The sequence below is a fragment of the Pararge aegeria genome, chromosome 17, assembly GCF_905163445.1.
Source record: "Pararge aegeria chromosome 17, ilParAegt1.1, whole genome shotgun sequence".
NCBI classification, from domain to species: Eukaryota; Metazoa; Arthropoda; class Insecta; order Lepidoptera; family Nymphalidae; genus Pararge; species Pararge aegeria.
In genome coordinates this window covers 1,564,259-1,582,295 of record NC_053196.1, presented here as the reverse complement: position 1 = coordinate 1,582,295, position 18,037 = coordinate 1,564,259, and the positions used below count along the sequence as shown (strand labels likewise).

Below are 18,037 nucleotides of genomic sequence, written 5' to 3'. Positions count from 1 at the left end.
GGTGATTCGTGAAGGGTGGATCTTGGCTAGTTACCACCCTGCCGACTAAGACTTAGATTACGAATTTATTTTTTTAGCATTCTCATAAGTAACGGATTAGGGATAAGGGTTTAATATAAACTGCTATACGCCGAACAGCCCGCTATCGTCTTAAACTGTATCTTTACTTACCACCGTTAGATTGCAGCCAAAAAATAGTAGGTAAAAAAACTGTGTACTCAAATATGCTACCGAATATAAGACCCCCTTTATTTGGCAAAAAGAAAGAAATAAAAACACAACTGTAATGAAAAGATAAAAGCTGTTATAAACAAAAGTTGGCCCACTCGGACCTGAATCCGGCTGTTCGCCAAACAAAAATATAAAAATCAGCGAGGCGGAAACCGAGTATTTTCGGTCCTCGGATAAATAAAATTAGCATACCGGGCTTGAAGGGAAATTCACGAGTGGCTACTTGTCTTATAACTTTGAATGAACAGTGCAAACTGTAATATTTTGATTTGTCGGTATTACGACCCAGTTACATGGAAGACCCGCGCGCTGTAGTGGGGCCAGTATGATGATGACATGGATCGTGGTCACAAAGGGACTAAGCAGGTTAACATTGTGTAAATATTGCAATATTGCAGTAGTACATACTGCAACGTTTTTATAATAATAATAATCTCTTTATAAAGACAACTAAGGTCCACCTTTGTTAGTAATACAACTTAAACGACTATGTTAGTATTCATTAATTATATTTAAAAAAAAATATTTTATATAATATACAAAATTATAAATATAACCTAAAATAAAGTATTTAAAAACTAAATAAAATCTAAAACGTCCTCGAAACCACCGCAGCGAGGCACAGTTCCCGAGATGCTGGCAGCATTGTCCCTTTGGATGGCCAAACTAATTCGTTGAGTATAATTAATTAAAAATTCAAGACAGCTTGCTTCACCGTACAAGCAGCGACATGAAGTGTTGCAAGATAGTTTTGTGATAGAGTTTATCTGGGGAACTACTACCGCCATGCTTACTACAAGTTAGCCCTTGACTGCAAGTGGTAAGTGATGATGCAGTCTAAGATTGTAGCGGGCTAACCTGTTATTAGTGGGAGTATGGTAGTCATACCCCTAATCGGTTTCAGCGCGACACCGCACCGGAACACTAAATAGCTTAGCGGCACGTCTTTGTCTGCAGGGTGGTAACCAGCCAAGGCCAAAGCCTCCCAAATAATGAATTCCCGGAATGCCCCTGCCGGGAATAGAACCCGGGATCACCTAATTAAATTCACAGCAGCCCAGGGAGGTCGTCAAAAAAGTTAACATTTTATCACAGCCATTATGTACCCGATAGCAGACAATTTCTGTACACACAAAGGCATAATCTTATAAACTGGAGGGCGCGGTCCACTTCAAAGACCTCATCCAGCTCACTGAACCTCGCTTGTAATAAGTACATGCATCACCTCACTTTGTTTTGTTTTTAAGCGACTACAAATATACCTATTACAACTAGCTGCTTCTCATGACTTCGTTTACGTACAACTTCACAAATGTATATTTTTATTCTTATTCACTTATGTATTACCAATATTGATGAAATTTATATTTGGTTCATACATTAGTTACTTAATAGTAAGATTCTCTCAACCTGTGATTTCAGACAAACGCAAATATAATTACCCACAAGACGATCGTTTTATACGGATTCGGTTACAGTATAAAACGTTTTATTTTTGCAATTTTAGATGAAGTTTGGAATTCGTCGAGGTCATCATTTGACGGTCGATTGGCGCAGTGGGCAGCGATCCTGCTTTCTGTGTCCAAGGCCGTGGGTTCATTCCCACGACTGGAAAATGTTTGTGCTATTAACATGAATGTTTTTCAGTGTCTGAGTATTTATATGTATATTTTAAGCATTTATGTATTCTATTCATAAAAATATTCATCAGTCGTTTAAACACCCATAACACAAGCTACGCTTATATTGGGTCTAGATGGCGTTGTGTGTATTGTTGTAGTACATCTATTTATTTATTATAAATTTAATTTCACTCCGAGCAAATATCAATATAAAATAGTAATTTAAATATAATACAATCTAAATACTCAGTAATGTCTACAGATGTAGTATTTTTTTGATTATTTTAAAAATTAAAGAAATAAGGACGAGAACCTATCGATACTTTGCAACGATGTTTTTATATGCATAATAAAGCCTAATTAAGATAATAATAAATAATCACCCAAGTACTAAGAAATGATATAACGAAACCATGTGGCTGAAAAATTAATTTACATGGCAGTAACTGTATATAAGAATGTAAAGACGTGTACATCATGTCAACTCCAGACCTTACATCTGTGTGATCTGCGCCTTAGATGCACTGTAACCAATGGCCCAAAACTAAAGCAGTCATCCGCAATCCGGAAATTATTCCGGTTGGCTTAACATCGCTGTATTGGATCAGATACCGAACGCCGGAGGGTTCAGGCTGCTTATTGATATCGGCTTTTAGGTGATTGATTCGATATAAGACGGCGGTCCGTGAGTTTGTAGTGTGTAAGCCATCCTGAAGAGAGCCGTTTGATTGAACGGATCATAAATTCTTTATTCAAATTGGCCAATCGAAATCGGATTCTCAAAATTATGTTGAGTTTTGATAACCTCCCTGGCGCATTTATGAATGCTGTGGATTTCTTATGTATATATTTCTTGTGTGTATGTCACTGAACTCCTCCTAAACGGCTGGACCGATTAGAATGATATTTTTGTTTTGCGTTTGAGTGGCACCCTGGATGGTTTAGATTCACAAATCAGCCCGACAGATGGCGCTGGAGTCCGCAAGTATATATATATATATATATATATATATATATATATATATATATATATATATATATATATATATATATACATGTATATATGTATATATGTATATATATATATATATACATATATACATGTATATACATGTATATATGTATATATATATATACATATATACATATATACATGTATATATATATATACATGTATATATGTATATATGTATATATATATGTATATATATATATATATACATATATACATGTACAAAGTACATATACATATAGTACATATTTATATATATATATATATATATATGTACTTTTTCAAAGGTCCATATTACAAATAATATGCTTTAGCAGGTGGGCCATAATAGATCGAAACTGCAACGTTTCCTACTAGAGGACGCTACAGGCGCTATAAGACTGATGTGTAAGGCGGCTAGGAGAGCCGTAGCTTAATTAGAGAAAGCACTCAGGCCGCGATTGCCAGAGAGTCGCAGGTTCAAATCCTGTCGGTTCCGAAATTTTTTATATGCATTTTAAATTTATAAAATTGATAATTCCTCCAAGTGTAGGTAAAACACTAATAAAAATTATAAAAAAAAACACTAATATTAATGTGGATACGAGATATCAACCAAGTTATGTTTTAAATATAAACATTTAATATTACCTCCTATTTTATAAACACTTTAGTCCATACTTATATTACCAATGCAAGAGTGTGTCTGTTTGTTGGTTTGTTACCTATGTATGGCTCAACCAACGCATCATGCTTTTTTATCTCTGAAACACTTTTGCAACGTTCCTGGAGGATGTGAAACCAATCTTGGTGTTTTGCAAAGAGTATTTCGCGGTGATAGCCTATTGCAGGGGTTCCCAACCTTTTTAAGCCAGGTAACTTACAAGTTAAGAAATTTGGCGCAACGACGCCTGCGCCTTGACTTAGTTATTTAAAATAGATAGGTATTTAAAAATACATTCATTATACTACGACAACATCGCCATCTAGCCCCAAAGTAAGCGTAGTTTGTCTTAAGTTATAAAAAAATATAAATTAATATTTTTATGAACAATAAACATAAATACTTAGAAAATACAGATTAAACACCCAGACACCTTAAAATGGCTTGTACTTGTTAGTTAGGCAGGTAGGTGCAAAAAATATAACATCCTCATTACGAAACTAATAAGATCGTAATAAATATCTACGGCCCCTTCACATTCTGAGAAGATACCATGCCCTGTCGGTAATGGGTTGATATTATGATAGCATGCTTGCATCTTAGATACAAAGATATGATTTAGGATACTTTTCATTCCGGGAAATAAAACAATTGCTATTAAGAAAACAAACGTAATAATTATATTATTGTTCCAGGTACGGAACGCTCTGGTCCGGAGCGATCGAGCGGTTTCGTCACAAAATGGATGCGCGTAACTTATGGTGAGTACCCTGCTCTACCTAAAGTCGTAAATTACTTTTTTCTGCCGGAATATATTGTGCTGCCAGGCAAACATGACTGAATTATGTGTTTTTATAATGTGCGTGTACTTACTAACCTTGTAAGGAATGTTTTTTGGAGTTTTGGGACAGAACAGATTGTATAACCTACAACGAAATAAGTCTTTTTACTACGTTATTTTTTTTTTAATTCAAAATTAATTTATTTTAAGTAGGCCTAATATAAGCACTTTTGAAACGTCAAGTCTGTCTGTTTGTAGTGACTCTACCACCGGCTCGGAAGGCAGATTCTAGCGAGAAGAAGCCGGCAAGAAACTCCGCAGTTACTCTTTTCCAACATCATCAATTTTCATTTTAACATTCATTTGTCTATCTTGTGAAAGATGAAAGCGGAGCCGGATGCTTCCAAGCAACCTAACATATTTAAATTTATGCATAGATTGTAAACTAAATTAATATACTCAGGATTTCCAGTGTATGTAATTCAGACCATTGCAGTACAACCGTTGTCTAATAAAATAAGTATATAGCTTTAAAGTTTTTGTTTTAATTTTATTTTGTTGTATAATTTTCGCTTGGTTAATGTTATCGTATTATATGTATAACTAAGTTGTGGAAACTTCATTGGTTTATGTTATATAAAAATACGGCATTACTTTTATGTGTAATAGTACTGTTTGTTTCCCTTCAAAAGCTAATAAATAAAATAAAATCTGATGACCTATCCCAATGCGATAAAAGCTCGTTTGAACTAAAGTTGTTCGTAAAATAATAAATGGTTTAATCCTCGTGAAAATATATATAAATAAATCGCAATAGCTCGCGAATGAAAAAGGTATAACAAAAAAACCTGTGAGAGGAAATTTTCTGGCAACTATAACAAAAATACACTTCTTCTATTTTTGAACATTTCACATATTTCGCTTCATCGCTACAAAACCCATCTAGATAAGCTTGGGTCGTCGGGGCAGTGAACCGATTTATCATGCGGACCTCCGCTCCACTGCTTTGGATCAGTTTGTTTATATCATTCATCAGGATGAAGGAAAGCGCTATCTTGTTTTAACCTAGTTGTTTAAGGTTCCATTTTCACAGGAACCATACAAATTCAAAATTCTTTTCATTCAAGAATGCCTGATAAATACTTACAAGCACTTTAAGTAACGCCAAGTCTGTCTGTATTTCTGACTGGTTAGAAGATAGATTGTAGGCGGAAATAAACTCCGCAGTAACCCTTTTCCAGCATTAATGTTTTTAATGCCTTCCATAAGATCAGATCAGAAAAAGTCGATATAAACAGTCGACTAACTAGAAACAGACATAAATTAGTGATATCTGCATATCGTCTGAGAAAAATACAGAAATCCTTTGTGGGGATGGGTATATGCCTTTATAACATGATACCGAAGGCAATATTAGATCTACCTTTACCTAAGTTTAAATAATATATTAAAACACATTTAACAAATCGTGGTTACTACACGATTGATGAATTCCTTAACGACAAGGCTGCTTGGAAGCAGGCCACTCCGCTCTCATCTCTCACAAAACAGAAAAATTCTAAAGATTGTTAAACTTTAAAATGATGTTGGAAAAGATCAATCTGCTGAGTTTCTTGCCGGCTCTTCTCAGTGGAATCTGCCTTCCGAACCGGTGGTAGAGTCACTACAAACAGACTGACTTGACGTTTCAAAAGTGCTTATTAATTAAGCCTACTTAAAATAAATGAAATTTGAATTGGAATCAGATAAAATTCTGAAAAATCAGATTTCTCGAATTGTGGTAAGTTTCTATTGCTGCACTGGACACCAGTAAAGTCATTGAAACCTCCTATCATGGGTAATTTTAACAGAAATGGTAGCACTGACGCATAAATGAAAAAACTTGACGGACATTTCTTTTATAGTATATTAATAATTGTAATAATTGAAGCGGTGTTAGACCAGTGAGTATGACTTCGAGTTCACTTTCAGGCGGGCGAGTTCTAATAAATCTAACTTTTCTAATCTCTATCTTTACCTATATTTTAACATATTATAAATCCAAGTCCCTCGACGCGTCTGTCTGTATGTCTGTCTGTCTGAGCGCAAAAAACTGAAAAACTACCGAACGGATCATACGGTTTTCACTATTAAACAGAATAACTCATGTGGAAGGTTTTAGTGTATAGGAAGCTATATGTCTAACTGTTATGGGTAAGTCACAATAACACTTTTTTTCCTTTTTTTTTAATTTGTCAATCAAAACACGACTTAATTAATATTATTCCATATCAAAATAAAAAGTAAAGATTGAACATGATGTACCTGCAAATTCCTTTTTAAATTGTTCAATATGGACCTATCATTTAGAAGTTACCACGGGTATAGAAATGGTAAAAGCAAGAAGAATGCCGCCGGAGGCGCTGCAATTAGGTTCTAGGTTTTTTTAAGATACTAAAACCTGTAATAACGAATTGTTGCAGACGAAGTTGCGCGTGTCAGCTAGTTTATAATACAAGCAGGGATAAAAATCGAAGACGGAAAACATCTCGCGGTTAAATTCTTTGTGAAAAGTTTGGCTCACCACCGCCTCGCACCCCGACCATTTAACAACCCTCGTTGTTTGCCCGGATCGGGCTAAGCTCCACCATTGTGGGCTCCCCCTGTGGCTTACAAATTGACAACCCTACCTAGGTAGGCATCCGTTTGGTGCGAATGTGTAAAACTTTCGGCGCTATAATTAACTTTCCGAAGCGAAGTGCACAGCCAAACAGGTATGAATACCTTGTTTCAGTTATTTTTACTGACAACCTACCGTTAACGGATCAACCATAAATCAAATAAGTCACTAATTGCTAAGAAACATATTTTAATAAAGTCAAAGTCAAAAATATCTTTATTCAAGTAAGCCCATAGGTGACACTTTTGTACTGTGTTGTAATGTACGCACATTACATGAAAATTACACGGTAGTGAGATGATGGCGATAACTATATTTGTAAACTTAAAACTAAAGCTACGAGGGTTCAAAACGCGTCCTGGTTTAAGAAGAAGCAAAAATAGTTAAAATGGGTTAATTTCGCATATATTCGGAACCGACGGGAGTTGAAGTTACCTTTAATATAGTGTATATTATTCTAATAGTCAAGCCCTTTCATTTCATACCCTTATTAAAAGAATTATAAAAAAAAATGAATTGACCATTTATTGGTACCGACCACCTTGGATTTGAAATTTGTGTTAGTGTATTGTTTTTACTAGTCAAGCTTTCTCATTTGATACGTATATTGAGGGAGTTGTGAAAAAAAATGTAATCCGCCATTTTGTGGCGGCGGCCATCTTGGACTAATTTTCATTAAACATGGTTAAGAGCCACGCCCGACTAATTTTCATCTGTTAGGGAAATACGATTGCAACATACAGACATTGATAGGTATCAACCTAAGAATACATTTTAAAATTATATTTGTTACTTTTCCGACTTGTGTTCAAAATTAAATTTTATGCAATTTACTAATGATACGGACGTTTGGTCATCTCGGAAGGCCTTCACCTTAGCAATTAGTTATTGCCAAATAAAAATTAGAAAAATAATTAATTTTTACTTATTGAAAGTAATAAATAAAACGGTTTTTTTTTATTTCTTCCTACTAAAATTAAAATATAAAAAAATCCCAAATATGGATTTAGTTTCACCTCGCCTTAATATATAATATCCTGTCAATCGCTTCGCTATTATCATATCGCAGTGTAAACCCAATTAGAGGAGAGAAACAATGTAAGTGGCTTTCAGTACAGATACAATTAACCATATTGTGACGGCACGTGCCCGATCGATCGCCGCCCCCATTCCCCATTAAATAGAAGCCTCCGCCAGTACCTCGTGCCTACGACAGTCCCCGGGCAATGGACGAGTGCGACAATAGGCATGTTCGAACAAATCAAAATGTTGAATATTTTGTTTCGTACCCGAAAAAAGATTTTTAAACCACGACCCACCTATATATAGACTAACCAATGCATAGGTTAAAACAATATATTAAAACACAATTATTACAACGAGGCGAGGTTCAATTAATGAATTTCATAATGACAAGGTTGCTTGGAACTTGGAAGCAGCCGGCATCCTTTTATCACAAGATAAATAAATGAATGGTAAAATGTAAACATGTAGGAAAAAAGCAACTGATGAGTTTATTGCCGGCTTCTTCTCGGTATAATCTGCCTTCCGAACTGGTGGTAGAGTCACTAAAAGCATTCAGAGGTATAAAATCTTGAAATGAAAGAGTTTTGACCTAAGCGTATGGTATCCTAATGTGGTTGTCGTCCACTCTCAAAGAACAACAAGTCGCACGAAAAGTTTATCTACTCTCATAACGTCAACTTAGCATCATAAACTTCAAAACAAGACGTCACAGAGCCTGTGACAGTTGACCATTAATCGTAGGTTACTATGTGCTAGGAACAGGAAAATGAGGATGAAAACGTGCAATATCTGAACTCACAAAAAGTCTGTTGTTTATATTATTTTGGAACCTAGTCTTTATGAAAAATCTATTCCTTTCTCAGGAAACGGTGCATGGAAGTGAAGTTACACGCATAAAAATTGTTACTTCCTTATAAGTTGCCACTCACCACTCACGCAATAAAATGCGGGCTTATTATTGAATCTGTATAATAACAAATTAATACAACCGATTATTGAGGTACATAATGCTTTTATATATTCTGTGTCGTAAGACTGTACGCAAAGTATATTGACGTTTGATATTCTATAAATCAAAAATGGCGGATATCCGCCATAACACATCATGAAAGAAATCTTGGATATTGGATAGTTAACTGTATGTAAAGTCGAGCCTGGTGATATTTTCATAATTTGAAAGAAATCATTAAAATCAACTAACCACTCTTATACGCAATTAAAATATCGCTCGCTTCAACAATGAAGGAAAACATCGTTAGGAAACCTACATGCCTGAGAGTTCTCCATAATGATTTCAAAGGTGAACAGAGTCCACCAATCCGTACTGGTAGACTACGGCCTTAACCCCTTCTTATTCTGGGAGGAGTTCCGTGCTCTGTAGTGGGCCAGTAACAGATTGATATGATGATGATGATGGTGTCTTTAATACAAGAATTGATAGCTCGCTCTAGCTTTCTAAACTTATAACGTCCATCCATCCATTTATTTCAAGTAGGCACTATAAGCACTTTTGAAACGTCAAGTCAGTCTGTTTGTAGTGACTCTACCACCGGGTCGGAAGGCAGATTCTACCAAGAAGAAGCCAGCAAGAATCAGCAGCAGTTGCTCTTTTCCATAGATAACTAGGCCTATTGGCTTTACATAAATCTAACTAACTAAAATTGACAGTTGTAAAAATAGTCTCATACATTGAAAAGTGAATGTTATTTGTTTGCTTGTAACAATGTTCAACCACTGTGACAAAACCATCATGCTAAAATTTGATAGAGAGATAGCTTAAATCCTGGAGATAGAAATAATATTAAATTTATACTCTATCCCGGAAAAGCAGGGCTCCAGTATTTTTAGACGGCCGACTGGCGCAGTGAGCAGCGATCCTGCTTCCCACGTCAATGACCGTGGGTTCGATTCCCGCAACTGGAAAATGTTTGCGTGATGAGCATGAATATTTTTCAGTGTCTGGATGTTTGTCTGTATATTATAAGTATTTATGTATCTACTATTTATAAAAATATTCATCAGTCATCTTAGTAACCATAACACAAGCTATGCTTACTTTGGGGCTGGATGGCGATGTGTGTATTGTTGTAGTATATTTATATATTATTTAAAAAATATCCTATGTTATCCTTAGCCCCAAAACTGATCATCACAATATTTGTATAGCTGGCACCCTAGGTTGTAAATAATTTATCTATGCTTCTAAAGAAAAGATTTGCTTGTTTATTTGTTTTTATGCTATCGATAAACTCTGTAGTCTCTAATAATAATGGATGCACGTTCGTATCAAACGGGCGTCTATCCGTAAGTCACGCGGGGAGGCTGAGAGGCTGTATCGATTTCCAAATTAGCATTCACGCGATGTTCCGGCGTTACGCGCGATGATAGCTGCCGTGTCGGGGGAGGCGATAAGTGATTACCCGGCTTGCTCTACACGTAGCTATGTTATTGCGGTAGCAGAGTATGGGCCGGGGATACTAATTGTATTCCTATTATAAGTATATTTATCTTATCTTTACTTATATTTTGAGCGGTTGTAGCAGAGCGCCTAGGACTTCACGTCACTTCGCAGCGCGACATTTCTAAGTTATGAATGAATGAATGAATGAATGAATACACTTTTATTGTAAACCAAAGAAAAAAAAGTAGTTACAAAGATATAAATACATATCAAGAGAGTACAATTTGGTGGCCTTATCGCTACATAGCGATTTCTTCCAGGCAACCAATGGCGTAAAAGGAAAAAACATAGAAAAGAGGTAGGTGGTGCAATAAATAAGATTTAAAAATTATACAAATATATAAATATAAATAAAATATAAATATATATATATATATATATATATATATATATATATATAAATATATTACATATAAATACAAATAAAATATATAACATAAATATATATATATATAACATATAACATCCTCAAGTATAAGTTATGTGCGTTTTAAGCAATAAAATATCACTTGCTTCAATGGTGAAGGAAAACATCCTGAGGAAACCATGTCTCCATAATGTTTTCAAAGGCGTGTGGATTCCACCTTGCCATTGTGGGAGGTGACCCGTGGCATGTAGTGGGTTCATAATAGAATTATATGATGATGAAACCAATATTATAAAGATGAAGAGTTTGTTTGGGTTAACGCGCTAATATCAGGAACTACTGGTTCGAATCGAAAAAATATTTTTGTATTGCATGGTGCACTAATCGAGGAAGGTCATAGAATATGTTACGTCACGCTACGACCAATAATAGCGGAGCATCAAAAAAATATTCCTTTTGAGAGCTTCCGATGCGTGCGATGCGTAAACGGTTAATGTTGGCCCAACCTGCTAACTGAACCCGGGACCTTGTGATGCTGAGTATGCTAAGCAGTAGGCTAACGAGGAAGAAAAAGAAAATCAGTGCAAAAAGGATTTAAAATATCGCAAAAAAGCGTAACGCGTTGTTATGATAACCAAATTTAAAAAAAAAAAACAATAATACAGATTAAAATAGTAAAAAAATCGACACTAGTCGAATTAATAGATCCTATTTCTTATTTCAAGTTAATTAGGTAGGGGGCGTTTTGTTTTAGACGGGGGAGAATGGGGTTAGGCAAATTTAATCTTTGTCAGTTAACTGCTCTTTGTGCTTAGACAGCAAACGCCTAAAATCGTAATCCCCAAAAGACCCCGTGTTTTGTTACCAGTGCTGGTTTAACTTTAATTTCTTACTTGGCTTTTGGTAGACGGTGCAAATGTTTGGCTTAAGTGAAAAACATTGAATTTTAGGATTATAAGGTTTTGCGGTGCGATTATTTGGAACGACAAAAAATTTCGACGACTTAAATTGAAAAGCAACTAAACCTTCCCTGTGCAAATTTTTGATCAGTATATCTTTAAGTTTTAACGTGAAATTATTAGGAGGGGGAAAGCGATAAGAGTATGTTGAGTGATATATAGGGGGCTAAAACATACATTTATACCTCGGACTTATGCGGTAGGTGGGACCAATAGATATCTGTGTAAGTCCTAACTTGGGCTCCAAAGACAGAATTTTTCTTTTCTTGTTAGGTTTACATTGCACATTTTTGGTCTTTTAGATGACAATTAAAGATAAACCAATAAGTAATGTGCACTGCATACGTAAAATAATACAACAAGGAAGAACGAATCTCCGAACTGGTCATAAACTGAACACGCCGATGAAAGCGATTATAAAAAGAGTGCGTTGTATTGTTAAAGGGGGAAGCTAAGTTCGATGCCCGATAGGGGCAACTTCAGAATCTATAATTTCTGTATTTCTAAGACCTGGTCTGGTGGGAGGCTTTGGTCGAGGCCAGTAACCACCATAAGATAAAGACTAGTGAAGCCTGGAGATCATCTAGTGTATAGTTATTGTAAGCTGGATGTAGAAATTGATAACGTTCGCCGTGTCTCTCACCATTATTCTAGATCCAATTTCAATTATAAGCCTAAGGCCTTACACAAACAATTTGTAACGTTTCAAAGGCTCATAATCCTTAAATTAAATGTTACTACCAAACCAAACATTACTTACTTGTACCAAAAGCTAAGTATAATATATCGCTTACAGAAAGCGGATTTTAGGGCATTTTATAAAATTTACAAGCTAGCCTGCGGAAAGTGATGATGCAGTCTAAGATGGTAGCGAGCTATCCTGTTAGAGGCATGGCAGTTTTATTGAATCAATAGGTACCCGTAATAGGTTTCCACGCAGGACGCACCGGAACGCTTAACCGCTTGACGGTACATACATCTTTGTCGGTAGTGAGGTGACTGGCCTCGGCCGAAGCCTCCCACCAGACCAAATCAGAGAAAATTCAGATATTATAAATTACCAAATTGCCCCCTCCCCCTTCTGCTGCTGATTACCCCACTTATTGGACCACTAGCTACTGCGCTGGGGAGGTCGTGCAAATATCTATGGCCCGTTTATACGGATTACTAAACTTCCCCCGCGACTTCATCCGTGTTTCAGTCAACCTTAAAAGATAGGCATATGCTGGCGCAATGTTATATTATTCCAAGTCAGTATTCAATTAATGATAAATTAATTGTAATAATGATTTAATTAATAGATTCATTTAACTTCGTATTTCTCATGAGATAAGAAATGCGTAAGTTAAACATCGTATGGGTATTTTTGGGCAAGTTTCTAATCGGATAAGTGTCAATTATACCATACTTATTTAATAAAATTAATAACATCACTTTATGCTAGTCTCTAAATTCTCATTTTAAAATTGCCAGCTCAAAATAAATAACCCTAAATAAATTGGTAGGTTCGCAATAAAAATTCAGAGCAGCCCGGTCTCACAAAGTCAGTCAAATAAAAGCGAGAAATATTCGCTTATTCCAACACACAAATCCTAATCGTGATTGGATCCAATAATTCATTCGACGTTCATTCCCGCGGCGGATCGAATCCCGGGAAATATTATTTTTTGTTGAACGTTAGTCGTCGTTGTTTGATATTTAGGTAGAATTGTTATTTACCAATCGAGTTCGATCAAAAGAGCAACTGTACGCCGTTTGAACACATTGTGATTCCATACAAATAAAACGGCTATAGATAAATCTCCACTATTTTAAGTATGTCTGGGATTTCTAAATAACTGCAAAAAAATTCTAAATTTAAAATTCAAAATTCATTTATTTCAAGTAGGCCTAATATAAGCACTTTTGAAACGTCAAGTCTGTCTGTGTGTAGTGACTCTACCACCGGTTCGGAAAGCAGATTCTACCGAGAAGAAGCCGGCAAGAAACTCAGCAGTTGCTCTTTTCCAACATTAACAATTTACATTTTACATTTCAAAATTCCGGATGAAAGCGGAGCCGGATGCTTCCAAGCAACCTTGTCATTAAGAAATTCATCAATTGTATAATAACCTCGCTGTAATAAATGTGTTTTAACACATTCCTTAAACTTATGCATTGGTAGGTCCAAAATTACCTTACCAAAATTACCTTACCTGCCTCTATTATGCTCTTTTAGGCGATTCATAGCCTAGTATTCAGCGTGTAGCGTTTTCTTATGTGCTTAAACAATTAACGAAAATATCGTTAGGAATCCTGCATACTTTTGGTTCTCGATATAATGTTCATAAAAGCGTGTGAAGTCTAACAATCCGCACTTGGCCAGAGTGGTTGAAATACGGCCTAAACCATTCTCATACTGAGGGTAGACCTATGCCTTGTAGTGGCGGTAATAGGTTTACCATAAAGCATCGGTTCCCCGTTTTATTATCTACTGGTTGCTGTTCACCACTTCCTCCGCATTTGGTTTTTTCGTTTGTTTGTACCCAATAGGCTATATAGGGGTACGCATCCCAAAACTGGACAATGTTTGTGTAATGAACACGAATATTTTTCAGTGTCTGGGTGTTGCTTATCTGTATCATATATATATTGACGTATATTGTTCATAAAAATATTCATCAGTCATCTTAATAACCACAACACAAGCTATACTTACTTTAGCGCTAGATAGCGATGTTTGTATTGTCGTAGTATATTTGTTTATTTATAAAAAAATAAAGACTTAACGCAATCTCTAACTATGATTTAAAGTGCACTACGTTGACTTAATCTTATTACGTAACGTAGTATTAACACTATTGCATTACATCTTGTTAACTGGTCTGATAGTCTCTACATTCATTAGCTCAAAAGGTTTTTTTTTTATACTTTAAGCAAACTATTTGAAGGATCGAAATGCAAACAATCTAAACACTGTCCGTTTGTTCCATAAATCAGATAAAAATCTTTAGAAAGTAATAGATTATCTTAATATACCAGGGAATTCAGAGGCGTGCACTGGACTTCTTACCAGGGTATGCATACAGTGGAAAGATTTGATTAGTAGTACCTATTGATAATATTAGATTGCCAAAAACGCCAAAAATCCTCCTACTGTACTAGTTAACTATACATACATTTTAAGCTAGGCAGTGCTTTTGTGAATGTACGAAGTGCACGCCACTGCCAGGGATTTATTTAGTGAATAAAACTTTTTGAGGCCATATTTTTTTACGGTTGAAGGATAAATAAAACGCGGCAAAAAAAATTCAATTGGAAACTGGAGTGATAGTAACGAAACCCCGCTAACGTGGCTAAAATAGATATCGATGCCGATTGTCGAATCACAATTACGATTCGAAATGAAATACAATTTTTAGATTTAAGCTGAATCAACCCGTCGCGTTTATTTATGGCTTTACCGCGGTTTCCCGTGGCTTTTCTGCTTAAAAGGCATTAAAAACACTCGCGACTGAATCGGCCCGCGCAACAATGTGTGTAGATTTTTTTTTTGCATTCGTACGTGCTTCTTTTTATTTGGCTTACGTGGTTCAATGGGAATACGAAATGTGTTTTGTACCTGTATTCACGTTGCTAACTTTTATGTTAGTTACCATTTTTAACCCCCGTAAAAACGACGGGGTGTTATAAGTTCGACGTGTGTATGTGTGTGTTGCACCATAGCTCCCGAACGGAAAAACGGATTTTGATTTTATATTTTCTTGTTTGAAAGTTGAATTAGTCGGCAGTGTTGTAAACTTGAGACTTGAAAACAATTTTTTTATGATTAATACAACATTGATGAGGAAAGCGGAGTGATGACTGATACCTCGGAAGAAACGAATTAAGATTTATTTACTAAGCTAAGCTGTTAAAGCATTTACAATAAACCCATAGTGTTAATCGGTTTCTACGGACATCGTACCGGAACGCTGGATCGCTTGGCGGCACGTCTTTGTCGGTAGGGTTTACCACCCTACGCCTCACCCTAGCCACGGCTAAAGTCTCAAGAGTATACCACACCAGAGTAAATTAAAAAATATAAGTTCCCCTACATTTCCCCCAGCCGGGGATCGAAGCCGAGACCTCCCACTTAAGCGATTGCAGCGCTAACCACTTCGTGAAAGCCTCAAAACCGGTTTTCAAATCTTATTTTAGGCTAGATGTACATTAGAACAGGGTAGAGAGGAAATTAGCCGAGCTGTGCTAATGATTGTTATTAATTACAAAAAAGTACAATATCCAATTACAAAGACGTTATTAAAGACTCACATTACAAACTTGCAAAAAGACACAGATAAAGAATAACAAAATAGACAAAAAATTATAAAAACAGACTACCACAGACAATTATTAGAATATACATACATCTTTCCTTTAAACGAATTGCAAAATATCGAGCCTTTACCGCGGAATTAGCGTACCGACACACTAAAAATTTTACAAAAGAAGCTTTATGTGTATCCATTGATTGCTTATTTAGGACATAAAGCAAGGAAAAACAGACTGTGTTTGTCTGTTTTTTTAGTATTTATACTAGTTGAACTGATATGCCGTGCGTAGAAAACAAAATTTTATTTGTTAAAGTCCTGCGGGAGCAGTTTACGGACATATTCCCTGGATAAAAGATTTCCTATATAATCGAAATCGGAGCAATGGTTGAGGTTGAGAAAATAGGTAAGGTAAAGGTAAATAGACAGATACACTTTTGCAGTATTAATATTACTAGACTATGCATTATAAGATGGTTTATTAAATAAATTATGAAAATTAAGCGACATATTGCGTCCTGAAGACATGTGGTATTTTTTATCCTGGCTGGTATTTTTAAAAAAACAATTCAAACGCGGAAGAAAACGCAGGCATAAGCTATACACTAGCTTATGCCTGGTAACTTTGCAACCAGGTGACCCGAATACAGTAACTAGTTCGTATTTATGCACATTTAGTATTCATTTCCCAGGGAAGATGCTCTGGAATATCACCATACTAGATTACAACTTGTTACAACAATTTACGTAACTCAACAAGATACTAAACTCCTGAGAATAGTTTACCTTCATCGGGTATGGAAAGTGCGCTGTAGCGACATTTTCAGATTCCTAGACGGTATTACTGGCTTAAATAAAACATCGAATTTGTTTACCTGGGATAAAAGTAGCCTTTGTGACTCTCCGTCAAGTTACCAAAGATCATAAGGGAAAATAATTTAATTAATTTTAAAAAAGATTGTTTTAAATTTTTTGTTAACAAATACCAATACATTTTATAATATTAATGAAGTTTATAATTAGTTTAAATATGACATTTAATGTACTAATTATAAATAATTAACTTTAGTCTTAAAAATATAATAGTTTGTAATTGTTGCACGCCCAAAGAGGCAATATACATTGGGACTTCATACATGTAATTCTATCCTACCTGACCTGTAATATGCAATGAATGAATTTGTTGCTGAATTTGAATCCGTCATTTCAACTAATTCTATGCTAAAAATCAAGTCCAATGATTGCTTATTTAGGACAGAAAGCAAGGAAAAACAGACAAACACACTTTAGTATTTATACTAGTTGAACTGATATGCCGTGCGTAGGAAACAAAATTTTATTTGTTAAAGTCCTGCAGGACCAGTTTACGGACATATTCCCTGGATAAAATTTCCTATATAATCGAAATCGGAGCAATGGTTGAGGTTGAGAAAATAGGTAAGGTAAAGGTAAATAGACAGATACACTTTTGCAGTATTAATATTACTAGACTATGCATTATAAGATGGTTTATTAAATAAATAATGAAAATGAAGGTTAATTTTCCATACTCCGCTATTTATTATATTTTCAATCTTTATACTCCACACCATACAGATCTCCGACACACCCTTTACGAACAAATAGCTTCGAAACCGGAGCTAACATCCTCAGCAGATGTAGTCTTTAAAATGAATAATAGTTAAGAAACTTAACTACGAGAATCTATTTGTTAATTGTAAATTACACCATACAGATTCTCCTACCTAATTTTCATAATATATCATGGAATTCCGCAAAGTATATTCCGCATGTATACGCCTGCTTCTATACAATGTTTATTCAATAAATACTTGAAATAATGAGATCAACAAATATATTTTACTCCTTCAAGTAGCAGTTGAGCTTTTTATGTCAGAGTGCGCACTGGGAAGTTCTACCACGATGCTATTTCAGCCGTCAAGCAACCTCTTTGTAAAGTTGTGGTTGCCGGTGTGATGACAGA

General features: G+C 35.4%; 1 protein-coding gene across 2 annotated transcripts in view; it reads left to right on the top strand.

Annotated features, from left to right (window-relative positions):
- The window catches only part of LOC120630977 (stress-activated protein kinase JNK), a 143,013-nt gene that overhangs the window by 96,672 nt on the left and 28,304 nt on the right, over positions 1 to 18,037 (top strand). Inside the window, exon 3 of one of the 2 annotated variants that reach the window (XM_039900350.1) lies at positions 4,204 to 4,269. The exons of the other annotated variant lie outside the window; for it this stretch is intronic. The gene's annotated coding sequence lies outside the window, so the exon portion shown is untranslated. The remainder of the gene's footprint in view (positions 1 to 4,203; positions 4,270 to 18,037) is intronic. 2 annotated transcript variants of the gene reach the window in all.